Below are 19,301 nucleotides of genomic sequence, written 5' to 3' on the forward strand. Positions count from 1 at the left end.
ACGTGCTGGTTTCCTGTGTATGGATTTGTAAATGGGCGATTTGCTGGAACTATTTCCCAACGAATATCCTTCCTCCTGCCCTGGACATGCCCCTTTCCAGCCCACCTCACTACATCCTTGCAGTTCTGATCGAGAGACCCCTATCATTTATGATGGAACAAAGACTTTGCCATGTGGATTAACAGAATGGGAGGGTAACTGGGTGGAGTAAAGGGTTATTGGGAGGGATTGATGGGTGTGTATTCTGTGACGACATAAGGAGAATAAAGCTAAGAATGAGAAGATTGCCATCAGCATTCTGCTCACATTTTACCCCCTGCATCTCTGTGCATCTGTCTGTTCTTCTCTTCTCTCATCTTCCTGCTGTGCACTTCAGCTCCAGACCACAAGAAGCTGTGTATGTGTGTGTGTGTGTGTGTGTGTGTGTGTGTCTCTGTTTGTTTCTGCTTATTTTAACAGATTATAGCAGTGAATCATGGCAAATCCAAATCAATTGACGCTCAACGTGCTTCTTTTGGACTTCAAGGACAGACTTTGTGGACGCACAAGAAACTGGCTGAGAATTGAGGGACCGTCTACCATTGAAAGGGGCGTCATGAACCCCTAAACACGGTAAGTGCGAGTTTTTTTTGGCTCCCTTACACCGTGTTACAGGCTGGACGGCCTCTGTTCCCATCTAGTTTGTCTACAAATTCCGAGCCTTTGAAACAGACGGTATAATTCTGGTCCAGAAGCGAACCCCGGTTTGTGTTGATTCACTGCTATTAATTTTTTTTGGTGTCTTGCTGCCTGTGAGTAGAAGGGTGCGAGTAGCTTGAGTAGAAGGGTGTGAGCTTGTGGGTTGTTTGCTGCCTGTGTGTAGAAGGGTGAGCTTGTGGGTTGTTTGTAATTGGGGAACTGGGATTCTGGGGTTTATTTGAGTATGTCTGTGGTGAGATATTGAGTCAGCTTTTCCACATTTTGTCCTTGCTTTGAATAACGCGGGGATTTTTGTTTACTCAACTTCCCTGTGCTAGGAAAGGTGGGGGCTGAGCTGGAGGAGGTCGTTTTTGTGTGGCTTCTGCTAGCTGGCTATTTGTGTACATTTGTGTGTCTTAAATTGCTTTTTCCCTTACACTTCTGCCTTTTGTTACAGCTGGCTTGCAATAGCTAGCTTACTTAACCCTTTATCTGGACAAAGGCTGCTAAATTCTGTGTCTGGCTTCTTGTTCTGCTAACTGTGCTAATTTGTGACCTGAAACCTTTTGCTTTTCATCACAGCTGGATACCAATTAAGGGTTTTCTGCCTAGCAGTCTTAACTCTTTGCAGTCTGAACAGGAAACTTTTTCATTTCTGTGCCTTTCCTAGTTAATTTTTTTTGCTGGGATGATCCTTTTGTCTTTCTCAGTATGTATGTGTTTTTATTATGCTGGATAACTGTGTTTGACTGAATAGAATACCTGGCTTTCTTGTTGTATGTATTGACTGCTGTTGGCACTGACTTTTGTTTTTCATCTACAGAAGTCTGACGTTTTTCTTTATAACTTCTGACTCCCCTTCTTCTTCGTCTTCCATTTTGCTTTTCTTTGGCTTTAGATTTTTCCCGCCTTTTCTGAAAAGCTCCTCCCCCCTCTGCCATCTTTTTCTTAGCTCCTCCCTTTCTTCTCCCTTTTTCATAACCACCCCCCCCCCTCCGCAATCTTCTTCTTAGATCCTCCCGTCTTCTCCAAATCTTTGCCGCTCTTTTTTCATAGCTCCTCCCCTCTCCACCATTTTCTTCTTAGATCCTCCCGTCCAACCCTTTCTTTGCTGCCTACTACACAGCCCCCTATCTTCCCCTCACTCTATGTAGCATGCTGATTGTACTGACTGTGCTAGAAGTGATTTGATTGCGTCTAATGGTACATTGTGTCTGTAACATATAACTTATGGTGTCTTTCTTTGCATGCACTTTTCGTTTGGGTTCTCAACTCTGTGCTGGAATCGAACTCTTTCTTTCTTATTTCTTTCTCCTTTCTTCAACCCTTTTTTTTCTTCTTCCCATTGAAATTCATTGATCCCTTTTCCCAATTCCTTGTTGGCAAGTGGTGAATGAATTCTTCTTATTATTATTTTTGCTGTTTTTTTTTTTATATTTCTGGGATGCCTCCCTGATATAATATATACTCCTGCCCCCTCCCTGGTGGGGGGATAGAACTGGGTGTGTGAGGAATGTGGGAGGTCCAGACCCCTGCATCCTGCCCGCCCTGAGCTCTGCCACATTTGCAAGTTGGAGGATAGCCCCCCTCTTCCCCCCCAGGGACGACAACCTAGGAGACAGTTTTTTGTAACACAGAGTTTTTTTTTTAACAAAAGGTTGACTTGGGATATTGCAACTGTTTCTGTACAATTAAAATTGGTCTGAATATGCCTGTTACATTGTACGCTGATTTATCAGATAATTCGATTTAATTAGAAATAATGGGATATTTCTCCTGAGGTTTAAAAAATATGGAACAGACATTTGATGCACATAATAAGCAATTGTTAAGTCTTTATTTTACAGTTAAAATCTTCTACAGAGAATTAATTTAGGTGAATTATTTCGTCCCGTTTTTTTTTATCCTTTTAATCGGATAGATTGAATGCGTGTTCTGTGGGGACCTGTCCCATCTGGGTTGCCCACTTACACTTACACTGACGATGCCATGCACTGTATTTTGACTTGATACATAGAGGGCTTTTTGCCAGTTTTGAAATTTATAATGTGATACCCAGGGCCTGTTATTGTCTTTTCGTTTCCCTCATGTTCTGCCCACGATGCCTGCTGGAAGCATGGGCCCCGCCCGACTGCTTGAGGCCGTGCCCCTTCTTTCCCCTCACGTTCTGCCCAACTGTATGCCCCGCTGGAGGAAGCATGGGCCTGCCTGGATGCTCTTCCCTGCTGAAGGCTTTGCCTCGTTCTGAACGCATATGGTGTCGCCTCCTGCCCGCTGCCCGCTGCCCATACTGGATTCTGTGCCCTCCGGCCCACGGGCCTTCTTCTTCATGCCCTCCTTAGTCTGTCCAGGGGGGGGTAACTACAATGCCACTTCGCTGGACAGACACGTAAGGGAGGAGAATGATGTAGATGGGAGTGGCAGACCTACCTGAAGGTAGAATCCGCTCATATGCTGTCCTGTGTGCCCCGACCTCAATTCCTTGACCTCATGGGGTGCCCAAAAGCGGTAGAGAGAGTGTGTAAATCCTGGCGTTCATGACTACAGAAGCTGTGTTCACAAGTCACAAATGAGGGATGAGGAGATTCTGGGTATCACATTGGAACAGTAGAACATTTTACATAGTACATTTAAATGGTTTTATTCCACATGCTGTGCCATGCCATCCTCAGGGTTAAGTGGGTAAGTGGCCCCAAGGGGGGAGCATTCAATACATTATCCCTTTCTGAAATCTTGTTTGAGACAGTCTCTAGATTAGATTGTTATGAGCTATGATTATGTGACCGCTTTTGAAAATAGGTAACTAATATTCGTGTACGAGTTTTTCTCACATTTCTGATGTAGGTACCGATAATTACCAATATCCCCTGGGTGATGATTAAGAGGTTCCTTCGAAAATATTCTCTGGAAGATGAGTGATATTATGGATTGTGCCGCCCAAATCTGAATGAAATTATATATCTTTTTTCAAATACATGGGATTGTGACCACTGGGGTTTGTGGGTTGGAATATCTCAAAGGGGGGTCCCGGTTATATGGGGTAATTAGTTAATTAATGTCAGAGTGTAAAGAAGTTCTTTAATGAGATAATTAAGTTTACTTCTGCCTGTAAATGTTTATGAATATGTTTACCCCAACAACTGAAAATGTATTATGACATGTCAAAACATGCATGGGATTAGAACAAAGGTTTAATGGGAAAATTGTTGATTGAGATTGTGTGAAGAATTGTGTACAATTCAGTAAATGGTAAACAACATGGTATTTTATATTTAACTGGAATCCTACAGATCTGGTTGTAAGAATTAATAAGTAGAGGTTTGAGCTATGTTTACAACAGATTCTAAACTTGGGTTTGGTTTATTATAGGGTTCCCCAGGAAAAATATTAAAATATGAAAGTTATGTTCAATCTAAAAACTTTATAAAAAATATTATTATAAAAATTGTAAAAATAAAATTAAAAAATAAACAAGTGTTAAAAAGTTATTATAAAATGACATTTCTGATAAAATATAGATTGTGAGTAATTATGAGTGACTTTATCAGTAGAAAACAATGGTCGGTTCATGCGCAGGGACTGGTCAGTGGATTTCATGAGATTTGTCCTCTAAGCGATCTTTTGTCGCTATTGGAAGTTAAGGAATGTCATGTTATAATGTGGTGTACATGATTTTTGGCAGAAGTACAAACCAAATATGTTTTAAAATTTTTGAAAAAGAGTTAAAAATGAGAAAAACGATGCAATTCGATTGGATTGTATATGGTCTAAAACTTGTACAATCTGCTCCAAGCATGGGGGGGGAACAGATGTTTTCCCTTAGAGGTCATTAACAGCAGATCAGGTTACAGGCTGTGGTGAATTACCCTTCTATCTGGAGTGAGTGCTAGCGTTGAAACCAGACACCCAGTAACATTCTCAGCTGCTGTGATTTAAATGGCTCTTTGCAATGTTTGAAAGTAAAAGTTATAGTTGTCTGAAGTAAATATGTTATGAACTATAAAAGCATATTATGAGGGTAAATCTTTCTTTAATAATAAAAGGTAATTTGTACACAATCATTAGAAGATCTGAAAGAAAGCCCTTATTAATAAAGTATTATTTTTCTCTTTCTTTTCCTTTCTTTCTTTTTCTCTCTCTCTCTTTCTTTTGCTCTTTCTTTCTTTCTTTCTCTCTCATTCTTTCTTTCTCTCATATGTTACTAAACTGTGGGTTTTTGCACCATTTAGTTTGAAGAATACCTTACTTAAAGGGTGTTATTTTAAAGAGAATGAAATATGGTGTTAATCTGCATAGCTTAAGAAAGGTCAGTTAAAATAGTTTAAAAATAAAGATACAATGGATAGATGATGCAGATGATGATGATACCGCTATATTTATGGATTAAAATGTCACTTTCTAGGCTTCAGATTGACGAATGTATTAATGGAAGGATAATTGATCTCTTATATTTGGATCCATGTAGGGGAACAATGAAACTTCTGTATGTTCGTTTATGCTGAAGGCTGCTATGTTTGTTTAAACAGACATGCGACAAGAATATTCATGCTGCATGATCAGTCCTGAAAACTAGTGTAATAAATAAAGTTTCTTTAGGAAATAAAATACTTAGGACAGAGCCCAATATAAAATTAAAATGCTAATGAAGGGAAATATAGTGATTTGGTGGGAACGGATGCTTTTATGAAATTTAACTTAGTAATGTAAATGTAGATTGGATAAATTCTGGTTGCTATGGTCAATAGAGGTTTGTTAACTATAAACAAGGATGCATTCCAGTATATTACTGAACACCTAGAGGCCACTTCACAAATGACTTTGTATAAAATTATGGCCTTATACAGGATATTAGGTGAACAAGGGGGGGCATTTAGAATGTCACCTGCGGACAATATTTTGGGTGATAACACATTTGTACTCAAATAGGTATAGCAATTCTGTTTATATTGGTTATGATAATGTTTTGTTATATTGACCATGTCCTCCATTACCGTCCTTGTCTGTTAAGAAATAACAAAGAGAATGAACTGATAAAATATTCATTTCAAGGGGGGGCTGTGATAGACGTGAAACTAAAATGAAAATTTTATGTTATGATTAGAAATATTAAAGTGTATTTCGGTAATATTTCTTTAGTATATTGCTTATTTTCCTTGATAAGTTCTATCAGAGATTGTTTTAAAGGGATTTGATGTTTTGTGAAAAGCAGAACTGTTTTCCAAATTAAGAAGCAGAGGACTTTTCAAATGAAGCTTCCCCATCCCCCATTGTAATTCACTCTTCCCTGCATTCCTGATCATTTCAAGAGGAAATTGTGACTTTGCTACATCCTGCCTTTTGGAGATGGAAAAGGAATTTGTAGCCTGGACTGTTTTTCCCTTAAAAGGCAACGTGCTGGTTTCCTGTGTATGGATTTGTAAATGGGCGATTTGCTGGAACTATTTCCCAACGAATATCCTTCCTCCTGCCCTGGACATGCCCCTTTCCAGCCCACCTCACTACATCCTTGCAGTTCTGATCGAGAGACCCCTATCATTTATGATGGAACAAAGACTTTGCCATGTGGATTAACAGAATGGGAGGGTAACTGGGTGGAGTAAAGGGTTATTGGGAGGGATTGATGGGTGTGTATTCTGTGACGACATAAGGAGAATAAAGCTAAGAATGAGAAGATTGCCATCAGCATTCTGCTCACATTTTACCCCCTGCATCTCTGTGCATCTGTCTGTTCTTCTCTTCTCTCATCTTCCTGCTGTGCACTTCAGCTCCAGACCACAAGAAGCTGTGTATGTGTGTGTGTGTGTGTGTGTGTGTGTGTCTCTGTTTGTTTCTGCTTATTTTAACAGATTATAGCAGTGAATCATGGCAAATCCAAATCAAGCTGGAGAGGGCCCGGATGGCCCGGATGGGAACCCCCTTAAAGGTCCGGAGGCCACCAGGGCCCCAGATGGCAACCCCCCTTTTTTTTATAAAAATAAATTACCAAATAAAGGGGGCTTTCCATCCGGGACCTCTGGGCCCTTTAATAATAATAATAATAATGATAATAATAATAATTATATATATATTTTTTTGTCCGAAAGGCACTGGCCGTGAACTTGTTCTGCATACAGACGGCAGAACGTTTTCAGCCAACATTCACGAAACTACGTAGTTTTTCTGCTCTTTTGTCCGATGGAGCGTACAGACAGTTTGATTATACGACAAAACACGTCCATCGGAATATTCGATCCCAAAGGTGTTGAGGTCAGGACTCTGTGCAGGCCAGTCCAGTTCCTCCACCCCAAACTCACTCATTTATGTCTTTATGGTCCTTGCTTTGTGGACTGGTCCAAATCATTTGATGAAAGGGGGGATTATGGTGGGGGGTTGTTTTTCAGGGGTTGGGTTGGCCCCTTAGTTCCATTGAAGGGAACTCTTAAGGCGTCAGCATACCAAGACATTTTGGACAATTTCATGCTCCCAACTTTGTGGGAACAGTTTGGGGAGGGCCCCTTCCTGTTCCAACATGACTGCTCACCAGTGCACAAAGCAAGGTCCATAAAGACATGGATGAGCAAGTTTGGGGTGGAGGAACTTGACTGGCCTGCACAGAGTCCTTACCTCAACTCGATAGAACACCTTTGAAATGAATTAGAGCAGAGACTGCAAGCCAGGCCTTCTTGTCCATCAAAAAAATATAATTACAAATATATTAAAAAATATATATTTTTTTTTTTTTAAATGGGGGGTTCCTATCTGGGCCCCTGGGGACCCCCGGGCCCCTTACAGGTGTATTGCCTGTACCCCCCTGATGGCGGCCCTTGTCATAAGTCTCCATTGCTGTTATGAGGGCTGACATCTCCTGGGTGTTAAAGTTTTTTTTCCTCCTCTGCCTGTGGGGAACGGGAGTAGCCATCTCACAGCAAATGTACCTTCCCTGGGGGGGGAATAAAACTGGATGTACATTTGCATCGGCTGGGCGTAAGTTGGGCCGGCGTATCTCTGTAAGTTGGGCCGGCATAGTTGTGAGCATGCTCAGAAGGGAACGAACGTACTGAGCATGCTCCGTTCAAGATACGCCGGGCGTAAATCACTGCTCCACGTTCAGAACATCATTTGCATAAGGTCACACCCACTTCCACTTACGCCGAGGAAATTAAGTTAGGCCGGTGCAAAGTTAGGCACAAGTGCTTTGTGAATACCCTACCTGCCTCTCCACGCTGGTCCGGCGTAGTGTAAAAAAGATGCACTACGCCGGTCCAAAGATGCCCCATTGTACATGAATCTGGCCCACTGAGTTGTCTTCTTTCCCTGTTTTACAATCAAAGTTTAAAGTACCCTGCCGTGACTATTTTAAATACATCCAGGTCTCTCATGCATTCAGATGTCAATTTATGGGTCAACCAGTAGTTCTCTCATACTCTGAATTAGAATCTACCCTCCGAGTGAAAGATTTGGGGAAGCAGAGGCGTTGCTAGGGGGGTGCGGGGGGTGCGGTCCGCACCCGGGTGACACCAGCTAGAGGGGTGACACCATCCCGATTAAAATAAAAAAAAATGTTTTTTTATTTTTTTTAGCTGACATGTGGGGGGGCGGCTCCCCCCCCCCCGCGAGTGCAGCGATGAGCACCGCGGAATCGGAGCGCCGAGTGCCGCGGTAAAAGAGGAGGGGGGTTGCGGGGTGACACAGCAGCACCATCCATCCCCTCCTCTCACAACCACGGGCTGTTAGCGGTGCTCGGCAGTCGGCACACAGGCACAGCCCCCTCCTCTCTGTTTGTGTGTACAGAGGGGGAGGGGCCGAAGGGACCTTCTGTCCATGTGCCGTGGCGCTGCCTGCGATGATCTGAGGTACTGAATGGGGAGGGGGGGTGTTTGCACCTGAGGGGATTTCACTGAAGGGGGGGGGTGTTTGCACTGAGGGGGGGTTGTACTAAGGGGGTGTTTGCACTGAGGAGGTTTTCATTAAGGGGGGTTTGCACTGAGGGGGGGGTTGTACTAAGGGGGGGGGGGGTTTGCACTGGGGGGTTGCACCGAGGGGGGTTGCACTAAGGGGGGGGTGTCTGCACTGAGGGGGTGTCTGCACTGAAGGGGGTCTGTGTAACATGCAGGGGTCCAGAGGTGCAGGTGGCTGTGTAATTTAAAAGGGGTGCAGTGATGCAGGGGGCTATGAGATGTAAAGGGGGCCAGTGATGCAGGGTGCTGTATAATGTAAAGGGGTGCAGAGGGCTGTGTAGTGTAAAAGGGTCCAGAGGTGCAGGGGGCTATGTGATGTAAAGGGGTGCAGAGGTGCAGGTGGCTGTGTAATGTAAAAGGGGTGCAGTGACGCAGGGTGCTGTGTAATGTAAAGGGGTCCAGTGATGCAGGGGGCTGTGTAATGTAAAGAGGTCCAGAGGTGCAGAGTGCTGTGTAATGTAAAGGGGTCCAGAGGTGCAGGGGGCTATGTGATGTAAAGAGGTCCAGAGGTGCAGGGGGCTATGTGATGTAAAGGGGTCCAGTGGTGCAGGGGGCTGTGTAATGTAAAGGGGTCTAGTGATGCAGGGTGCTGTGTAATGTAAAGGGGTCCAGAGGTGCAGGGTGCTGTGTAATGTAAAGGGGTCCAGAGGTGCAGGGTGCTGTGTAATGTAAAGGGGTGCAGAGGGCTGTGTAGTGTAAAAGGGTCCAGAGGTGCAGGGGGCTATGTGATGGGCTATGTGATGTAAAGGGGTGCAGAGGTGCAGGCGGCTGTGTAATGTAAAAGGGGTGCAGTGATGCAGGGTGCTGTGTAATGTAAAAGGGTCCAGAGATGCAGGGTGCTATGAGATGTAAAGGGGTCCAGTGATGCAGGGTGATGTGTAATGTAAAGGGGTCCAGTGATGCAGGGTGCTGTGTAATGTAAAGGGGTCCAGAGGTACAGGGTGCTGTGTAATGTAAAGAGGTGCAGGGTGCTGTGTAATGTAAAGGGGTGCAGAGGGCTGTGTAGTGTAAAAGGGTCCAGAGGTGCAGGGGGCTATGTGATGGGCTATGTGATGCAAAGGGGTGCAGAGATGCAGGGTGCTATGAGATGTAAAGGGGTCCAGTGATGCAGGGTGCTGTGTAATGTAAAGGGGTCCAGTGATGCAGGGTGCTGTGTAATGTAAAGTGGTCCAGAGGTGCAGGGTGCTGTGTAATGTAAAGGGGTCCAGAGGTGCAGGGTGCTGTGTAATGTAAAGGGGTCCAGTGATGCAGGGTGCTGTGCAATGTAAAGTGGTCCAGTGGTGCAGGGTACTGTGTAATGTAAAGGGGTCCAGTGATGCAGGGTGCTGTGCAATTTAAAGTGGTCCAGAGGTGCAGGGTGCTGTGTAATGTAAAGGGGTCCAGTGATGCAGGGGGCTGTGTAATGTAAAGGGGTCCAGAGGTGCAGTTGTGGAGAGGGGTACACAGTAGTAACAAAAAGATATTGAAGGATGCAGAGGTAAGCAGGGGGCACAGTGGGGTGTTTTTACATTTTAACGTGGGGTAGGTGCCAGGTATTGGATCCGCCCCGGGTGCCAAATGCTCTAGGTAGGCCCCTGGCCTATAGGCTCCTGAGATGTGAATTCCGGTTCTGGAGAAAGAGAAGTGGGGGGAGGGGACAAAGAAAAATGGAGAGAAAGAAGAAGGGATAGAACAAACAAGAAAGATGGATAGGGAGAGAGAGAAAAGGGGAAGAAAGGAGAACAGAGAGCAAACAGTAGGGTAAAAAATATTTGAAAAATGTTATTGGGGGGGGGGGGGGGTGACACCATATTTTACCGCACCAGGTGACACCAACCCTAGTGACGCCACTGTGTGGAAGCCCACTTCTCAGCTATGGTTACTACAAATCCGAGGTCAAAGGCAAGCAGCAATCCAGATTAGTCAAATAGGTTTCCAGGTCGCAACAAGTTCAGACAGATCACACACTAGCACAGGAACACGGGGGACTGAAGATAATCCAGCAATTTGGCAGTGTCTGGGCTGGGCTTATACAGGGAAGTTTGAGGTCACTTCCTTTGCACCTCCCGAGCCTTTTACCACATTTTTTCCATCAGGTTGAGGTCACTTCCTGTGAGCCTCCTGAGTATTTTTCTGCCTTTTTCCATCAGGTTGAGATCACTTTCTGTGTGCCTCCTGGGAATTTTCCTGCCTTTTTCCATCAGGTCTTCTGCGCAGGTGTGGGTTGGCGCAATGAGGTGTCTTTGGCGCATGCTCAGTTGGCACGGATTTTATCTTGTGGCAACGCTCTATTGGCGCATGCATAGTAAGCCCTGGACTCTTACATCTGGCTTGGTTCTCTGCAAGCGGAGAATCCAGCTAATGCAAGTTAAAGTGTAGCCCTCGACCAAACACCCTGTCACGATGCCACTGCCTCAATCTGTACCCTGTTTACCAATGTTTGAGCCTAAATACTCCTGAGCTGATCCCACTCTCTACATTGGGGTAGTAGTTTAGTAGTTTGTTTTGTTTAAGTTCTTCTGATGTGTGTTGTTCTATAAGAATGAGTCCTGCTGGTCTTGTACCTGCGTGGGCTACAGTTGTATGTGTACAATTTTAAATTTCAATAAAAAAGATTAAAAAAATAATACAATTGAAAGAATATAACAATCTTCCAAAATTCCTATTTTGAATAGAATCAATTCAAATAAAATAGAAAAGAATAGAATAGAAAATAAAATAATAGGTTAGAATAAAGAAAAATAGAATAAATAATAAAAAAGAATAAGCAATAAAATAATATAATAATGCAACTGCTTTTTGAATTTCAAATAGAATAGAATAAATCAAATAGAATAAATTAGAATTTCGAATAGAATAAATTAGAATTTCGAATGGAATAAATTTAAATTTAGAATAGAATAAATGTGAATTTCGAATAGAATGAATTTGAATTTTATTAGAATAGAAAATAATAGAATATAATAGAACAGAAAATAAAATAATGGAATAGTAAAAACCATAGAATAGAATGGAGTAGAAAGAATATAACATCTTACAAAATTTTAATTTTGAATAGAACAAATTTGATTTAGAATGGAATTAGATTAGAATGCAATTTGAACGGAATTTGAATTCAAATTGATTCTAATTTTCCGAATTCAACTGAATTCGGGAAATTTAAAGCGGAGCTCCACCCTAAAGTGGAACTTACGCTGATCGGAACCCTCCCCCCTCCGGTGTCACATTTGACACCTTTCGGGGGGAGGGGGATGCAGATACCTGTCTAAAGACAGGTATTTGCACCCACTTCCAGCCACACAGTTTCGGGTAAACTGCGGGCAGAACGTCACCTCCCGTCCTCACCCTGTTGTCGTCTGGGAACACTCGGCTCCCAGAGCACAGCGGGAGCCAATCAGCGGCGCAGCGCAACTCGCGCATGCACCGCAGGGAACCGGGTAGTGAAGCCGCAGCGCTTCACTTCCTGGTTCCCTCACTGAGGATGGCGGGGGGAGCAGAAGAGTGACGAGTGATCGCTCGTCCTCTGCTGCGGACGGCGCTGGACTCCAGGACAGGTAAGTGTCCTAATATTAAAAGTCAGCAGCTGCAGTATTTGTAGCTGCTGGCTTTTAATATTTTTTTTTTCATGGCACATCCGCTTTAAATTGATTCGAATTCGATTAAACAAAACTAATTCCGAAAATAAATTACACAAATGAAACTAATTTAACTAAACAAATGTATGTAAATACTGAATCAAAACTAAACAAAACAATTTGAACATGTCTAGTTCACATCTTTAACTTGACTTCCACGGTAGTGATTCAAACATTGCCATTGTTTGTATCCATATTAGGCTTGCATTCAGTGACCTGCCTACATTTCGTACATGAATGTTTCACAGCCTGGAACAAATTTGCTGTTTTGTGGTCAAATGATATTCCTCTGAAGACTGCAACCTTTTACTCCTGTATCTAGCTTCCTATAATAGCTCAATGACAAAATATACAGTATTTTGCCCACTAGATGGACCTGATGATACAGGAGTTAACCTATTCGAAAACATGCAGTGAAATTTAATTTGGCTTACACAAATCTTTCTGGCATTCGCGCAACATTTTTTAAATAGACCCCAAGTGTTGACCATTTTTAACGATGATGTGCCATAATGAAATGCAAATGTTATGCAAATGGTATTGGCCAACTCAGTAGCTAGTCAGCAAAAAAAAAAGTATCTTAAAATTAGTTGTTTTTTTAATTTTAAAATTAGGTTATTATTGGTGGTAGCACACTGTAAGCCAACACAAATATTCATGCAGAGAACAGGATCTTACCTAGAAAAAAAATGTAGCGCCCTGCTCCTGATGACCAGGCTCTATGTTTAAATTTAGTGAGTGTCTGAGTTGATAGTTAGCTCAGACTCTGATTAAGGCTAAATCAGCCTCTGTTCCGGCTGTGGCTGTGCTTGGAGGGTTTTCCCATTGTTTGCCTGTAGGTGGCGTTATCACCACAGGTCAATTTTGGAACACAGGCAGGCTAGAGTGTATTGGGTGTTTTCCCCCGGCCCAGTGGGAGTGGTCTCCCCGCTGGGAATGCTGGGAAAGGATACTTAAGGGGCAGACGCCATTTTCTGGGGTCCCTTTTTGCCTCATGGCCCTCCTGGCTCGAGGTATGTGATGGTCCATTTTTCAGCCCGGGACCACGTTGATCCGAGGCTGCTTTCCGCCAGGTAGGCCCAGTTGTCTTGACTGGGGCCTACACCTTGAAGGTGATCCTGTGCTGTCTGTCCTGCGGGAGGAAGCCACTCAATGGAGGAAACCAGGGGAGGACCTGTCCTGTGGAGGACCAAGCGGAAGGCTGGTATCTCGGGAGAGGCCTGGTAACTTTATTGGAGGATGCACCATATTCTATGATGCCTTACAGTGTTGCCGGGTCGGCTTAAAGGCTCTAAACTATACGGCTGGAAATCCGGATACTAAATCCTGTGGCAGAGGATTCCGGAACAGTTTATTTCTACTTTCAAAGAAAGGTCTGTGGCAGAGACTGTATTATTTTTGTTCGTGCATCATCCCGGCTGCTAGGTCAGTGAGAGGGGTCTATCCGGGTGAGCAATACCCACTCTGAGGAAAGTGATGAGTGTGACTTTTGAAACGTAGAAGTTTCCCAGTGATCTACATCGTGTACCTGAATCTTCCCCTGTATCTCCATCCCTCTACCTAGACAACTTTGTGTGAAATAAAACCTGACAGAAAAAGGATGTGCAACTTGTGTGGACATTGAAGTTTCTTAGACTCTCATCTTATTCCCTAGACCAGGGGGTCTCCAAACTGCGGCCCTGGGGCCAGATGTGGCCCTTTGCTTGTCTTAATGTGGCCCTTGGGGCATTATTCCATCCAATTTAAAAGGGGCATAATTCTTGTTGCTGACACCAATAGGGCACTATTCCTCCAACTGACACCATCAATTCTTTCCATTAACACCAGCAATGGGGCACTAGTCCTTCCACTGTCACCAAAGATATGGTATTATTTACTCCCACTGGACATTTTTTACTCCCAACAGCCCTAGTCTGGCCCCCCCTAAAGTCTGAAGGACCGTAAACTGGCCCTTTGTTTTGAAAGTTTGGAGACCCCTGCCCTAGACAATGAAGAGTGAGGTAATGTGCAAGGCCCAAATCTAAACCAGCAGCTGCTTCGGGGGTAGTGCTACAAAAATATTTAAATTCAACTGTGGAACAGCTAGGGGAAAATTGGATTTGGGGTATTAGGGCTCAATTCACACTGGTGCACTGTGCAAGATTGCATATGATTCGCACCGCACTGCAGTGCAAATCAAATGCGATGTCTGTGCGATGAGAATTCAGCCATACATTGTGTGGCTGTATTTGCATCGCATTCAGGACAAAATCATGCAGGACCCTTTTTTGGTCCGCAGCAGAATCGGATCGCATGGGTGTTCACACTGTGATATGTGAACCGATCTGGGGGTGTCATTAACTTTGTATTGCCAATCCCAGCGGTTTGCATATGGCAGTGTGAACCATTGTGTGATTCAGGTGCGAGGCAGGAACCCGCACTGGATTTGCAGGGTTCTCGCATCGCACCAGTGTGAACTGAACTTGATGGTGAAAAAATACCATAACCCTATTCATGCAGAGCACATGATGTTTGCTGCACAAAATGTTTTATTTTTTTGCAATGGTTAAACAGCTATGGAAAAAATGGCTTTGGGGTTTCAGAGAGGACACTGGCTGCAGGGTAGCCCAGCAGCTCAATTGCATACTGGTCAAGCTCTGGCCAGTTTTCCATCCTAATTACCCAATAAATAAGAGGGCCATCAGTTGGGAGAATGGCAACATCAGCCCCAACCATATGATGCAATCACTGCCAATACCTGCTGAAAGCAGACAGCCCTGGGTGTTGGGTAAAAACATTTTTTGAACACCTTGCTTAGGCAGCCACCCCACCACTGCTCCTTCTTTCAATGGCAGCAGGCACAAAACCCTGTTGTTGATGAGACAGTATACTGCAAGCCTCTGGAAAGAAGGCTAACAGGTTCCTCTCCAGCATGATCTCAATCTTCTTCTCCCTATGCAAGGGCTGGATGAGCTTTGTGACTTACTCCTTATAACATGGATCCAAGAGGGTTGCCAACTAGTAATGGTGCCTCTCCTTGATGCCATTAATCCTATAGTCCTTTTGCAGGCTTTGGAACCTGAACCAGTCCATCCTCCAAAAGTTACTAGAGGTGGAGGAACCCAAATCTTTGTGGTTGATGAGGATTATGTTGTCCCCATTTATCTTCCTACAGCAACATACAACTCCCAAGGTGTGTTAGGGATGAAACACACTCTTGGAAGCCTGGCCCATGTCCTCCTAAACGCCACCATGTCAACCATACTGCTCTTCCTCATGCTTCCCCAGGCTTCACAAACATGGGGCCAGATTCTCATAGAACGGCGTATCCTTGCGGCGGCGTAACATATCCGATTTAGGTTACGCCTCTGCAACTTAGACGGGCAAGTGCTGTATTCTCAAAGCACTTGCTCCGTAAGTTGCGGCGGCGTAGCGTAATTCGGCCGGCGTAAGGCCGCCAAATTCAAATGTGCTGTGACCCAACGTGATTGACGTTTTGCACTTACGGCGCATGCGCCGTCCGTGGAATATCCCAGTGTGCTTTGCGTCAAAGTATGCCGCAAGGACGTATTGGTTTCGACGTGTACGTAAATGACGTCCAGCCCCATTCACGGACGACTTACGCAAACAACGTAAAATGTTCACATTTCGACGCGGGAACGACGGCCATACTTAACATTGGTACGCCGCAGTTATGCCTCATATAGCAGGGGCAACATTACGCCGGGAAAAGCCTAACGTAAACGGCGTATCTTTACTGTGTCTGCCGCGAGTACGTTCGGGAATTCGCGTATCTAGCTAATTTACATATTTCGACGCGTAAATCAGCTTACACGCCCCTAGCGGCCAGCGCAAAAATGCAGTTAGGCTCCGACGGCGTAAGAGACTTACGCCAGTCGGATGTAATAGAAATCTATGCGTAACTGATTCTAAGAATCAGGCGCATAGATACAACGGCTCGGATTCGGACTTACGAGGGCGTACATGGCGCTATGGCGTCGTAAGTCCTCTGAGAATCCGGGCAAATGGTGTCTTGATGTAGCTGGTCCTGAGACACTAGGAATACTACAGGAGAGATGGTCAAAGACTACAGGCATACTACAGGAGATGGTCAGAGACTGCGGGCATACTACATGAGATGGTCAGAGACTGCAGGCGTACTACAGGAGATGGTCAGAGACTGCAGGCGTACTGCAGGAGAGATGGTCAGAGACTGCATACATACTACAGGAGATAGTCAGAGACCGCATACATACTACAGGAAATGGTCAGAGACTACAGACATGATACAGGAGATGGTCAGAGACTGCAGGCATACTACAAGAGATAGTTAGAGACTTCATACATACTACATGAGTGAGGGTCAGACACTGCAGGCATACTACAGGAGAGGTGCAGAGACTGCAGGCCTACAAAAAAATAACTAAAAACGAAAGACCCAAACTAAAAACTGAAGACCCACCTCTTCTGAAGGATCAGGACGACAATGGGTGCAAAAAGCGCCTTGAGGTGATTTAGTTTGCATTTGTAGCTCTATACAAGTTACTCACTCACTCATTAACTCACTAAAAGAGAGGGTCAGAGACTGTAGACTTACTATAAGAGAGGGGCAGAGACTGCAGACTTACTATAGGAGAGGGTCAGACACTGCAAACATACTACAGGAGAGGGTCGGAGACTACAAACATACTACAGGAGAGGGTCAGAGACTGCAAACATACTACAGGAGAGCGTCAGAGACTGCAGATCTACTACAAGAGATGATCAGAGACTGCAGGTATACCACAGGTAAGACTCAGGATATGATCAGAGACCACAAGAATACTACAGGAAATAGTCAGAGATTGAAAGCATACTGTAGGAGAATGGCGTTCAGAGACTGGGGATATCAAAGGGTTCCCCCCTCTACCCCGCTCCACTGTTCACAGCTCGGGTTGTTAGGGGGTGGAATGATTGGCTGTTAGGGGAATGTGGTGGTCACATGACGGTGGGTCAGCAAGTGGTTGGTTGGCACTCGGAAGAGGTGACGGAGCACCAAACAGGGAGATTTAAGGTGACGTGAGAGAGAGACAGGCATACATTCCTCCCTGACCTGCCCCTCCCCGCCACCATAGGGCTTGAGCCTGAATCCGCCAAAGCCAATTGCAGCCATCTTTTTTGCAGGCAACATGGGATTAAGGGGCAGCTGCTTTGGGCCTCACAGCAATGACTGGTGCCTGGGGCAGATGCCCCTTTTGTCCTGCGTTAAAAACGATCCTGGTGCAGCATTATTTCAGGACCACTGAAAGGTGCTTTTGCTGCATTCTGGTCTGTCTGAGGCCTCGTACACACGACCAGTTTCCTCGGCAGAATTCAGCTTCCGACCGAGTTTCTGGCTGAATTCTGCCGAGAAACCCGGCCGTGTGTACACTTTCGGCCGAGGAAGCCGACGAGGACCTCGGCGAGGAAATAGAGAACATGTTCTCTATTTCCTCGTTGTTCTATGGGAGCTCTCGGCCCGCCGAGCTCCTCGGCGGCTTCAGGGCTGAACTGGCCGAGGAACTCGATGTGTTTGGCACGTCGAGTTCCTCGGCCGTGTGTACGAGGCTTGAGACTACACTCCAAAGAGGGTTAAGTAGATCGTAAAGCAGGCTTTCAATCAGCTCTATAGACCCTGTGCTTTACAGATCTGAACTAACGTCTCTCTGCTATAGGGCTACATGCCAATATGTTATATGTTCTTGTTCATGGTGGCCTTGGAGAGACACGTTTCTCCCACTTAGCACATTTTTGCATTTTTCAGCACATTCAATAGTGGAATGAGGGTTTAGGTAAATATGTCTCCTTTCTTTTCACATGGTTAAACACATAACAGGAAGAAACACGTATTCATCTTACTGTCCCTTGAGCAGAACCTTCAGCAGAAAGCTGACACATTTTGCATTGTACTGTAAATTCCTTTAAGATAATAATACATACAGGAATGTTAGCTTTTTATGTATGTAGCATTGTACATGAGCATGTCAGCAACTGCGTCCTATATGTGGGATGTAGATATGTGTGACTAAAGCAGAAAATGAATATTAGTGAAGTATACATAAATAGACTGAGTAGGAGTTGAGAGCATGCACTGGGTTTTCAGTACTATACAGTGTCTTCTGGGGCTTCTTTGGTCGGTAAAATATTTCTGACACTTTCACAATTCATGGAAACTCTTTCTGATAGAAAGAGCAACCTGGCCAACCCTGAACAGTATAGTATCTTATATCTCTACAGACTCGATCATTTCTGCTCTCTAAATTATGAGCACAGTTATATGCTTATTTACCATTATCTTCTTTTCATTAACGGGATTCAAGAATGTTTGTTCCACCACTGGATCTAAAGACACATGGAGATTTTCTTCAGGCCTGGAAGTGCCCTGGAGGGTAAAAAAGGTAATCTATGTAAATTAAGATCACAGCATTGCAGGGTAAAGACGGCCATATATGGATCGAATGTCGGCAGGTTCAGCAAGGATCGGCCTGATATTCCATCAATCTATGGGCAGGCTGCCTGTACTGAGGTTCATCTATTAATCAACTTCAGTACAATCAGCCTCTCAGATATTTTGCATGCAATCACTGCCAGCAGCTTTGATCAGGGCTGCCTTTAGCGCAGGGGAAACAGGGCACTTGCCCTGGGCCCAATCTTTGAAGGGGGCCCACGCTACCTGTGAATTAGGACCCAGATGACGGCTTTGCAGAGTGCAGTAGTGCACAGAGGACACGGGAGGCTGTATTCCCGATCTAGCTAGCAGTAAGGGGGCGTGGCCGGGAGCTCCACTGACGCAATGACCCGTCCCATGTAGCCTGTATGCAGAGCGGCTGTAGTAAGAGCAGTGATCGGAGTGGGCGCGTCAGTGGAGCTACCGGCCCGCCTCCTCTATACTGGTTGGGGAATACAGAGGTCCAGGAGCGGGGCCGGGAGCTTCACTGACACGCCCACTCTGATCACTGGCTCTCACTAAAGCCGCTCTGTTTCGAATGGAGCTCCCGGCCCCGCCCCCTCTCTGCTGGCTAGTATGCGAATACAGCCTCCTGTGTCCTCTGTGCAAAGTCTGTCATCGGGGCCC

Source organism: Rana temporaria, chromosome 1, assembly GCF_905171775.1.
Source record: "Rana temporaria chromosome 1, aRanTem1.1, whole genome shotgun sequence".
NCBI classification, from domain to species: Eukaryota; Metazoa; Chordata; class Amphibia; order Anura; family Ranidae; genus Rana; species Rana temporaria.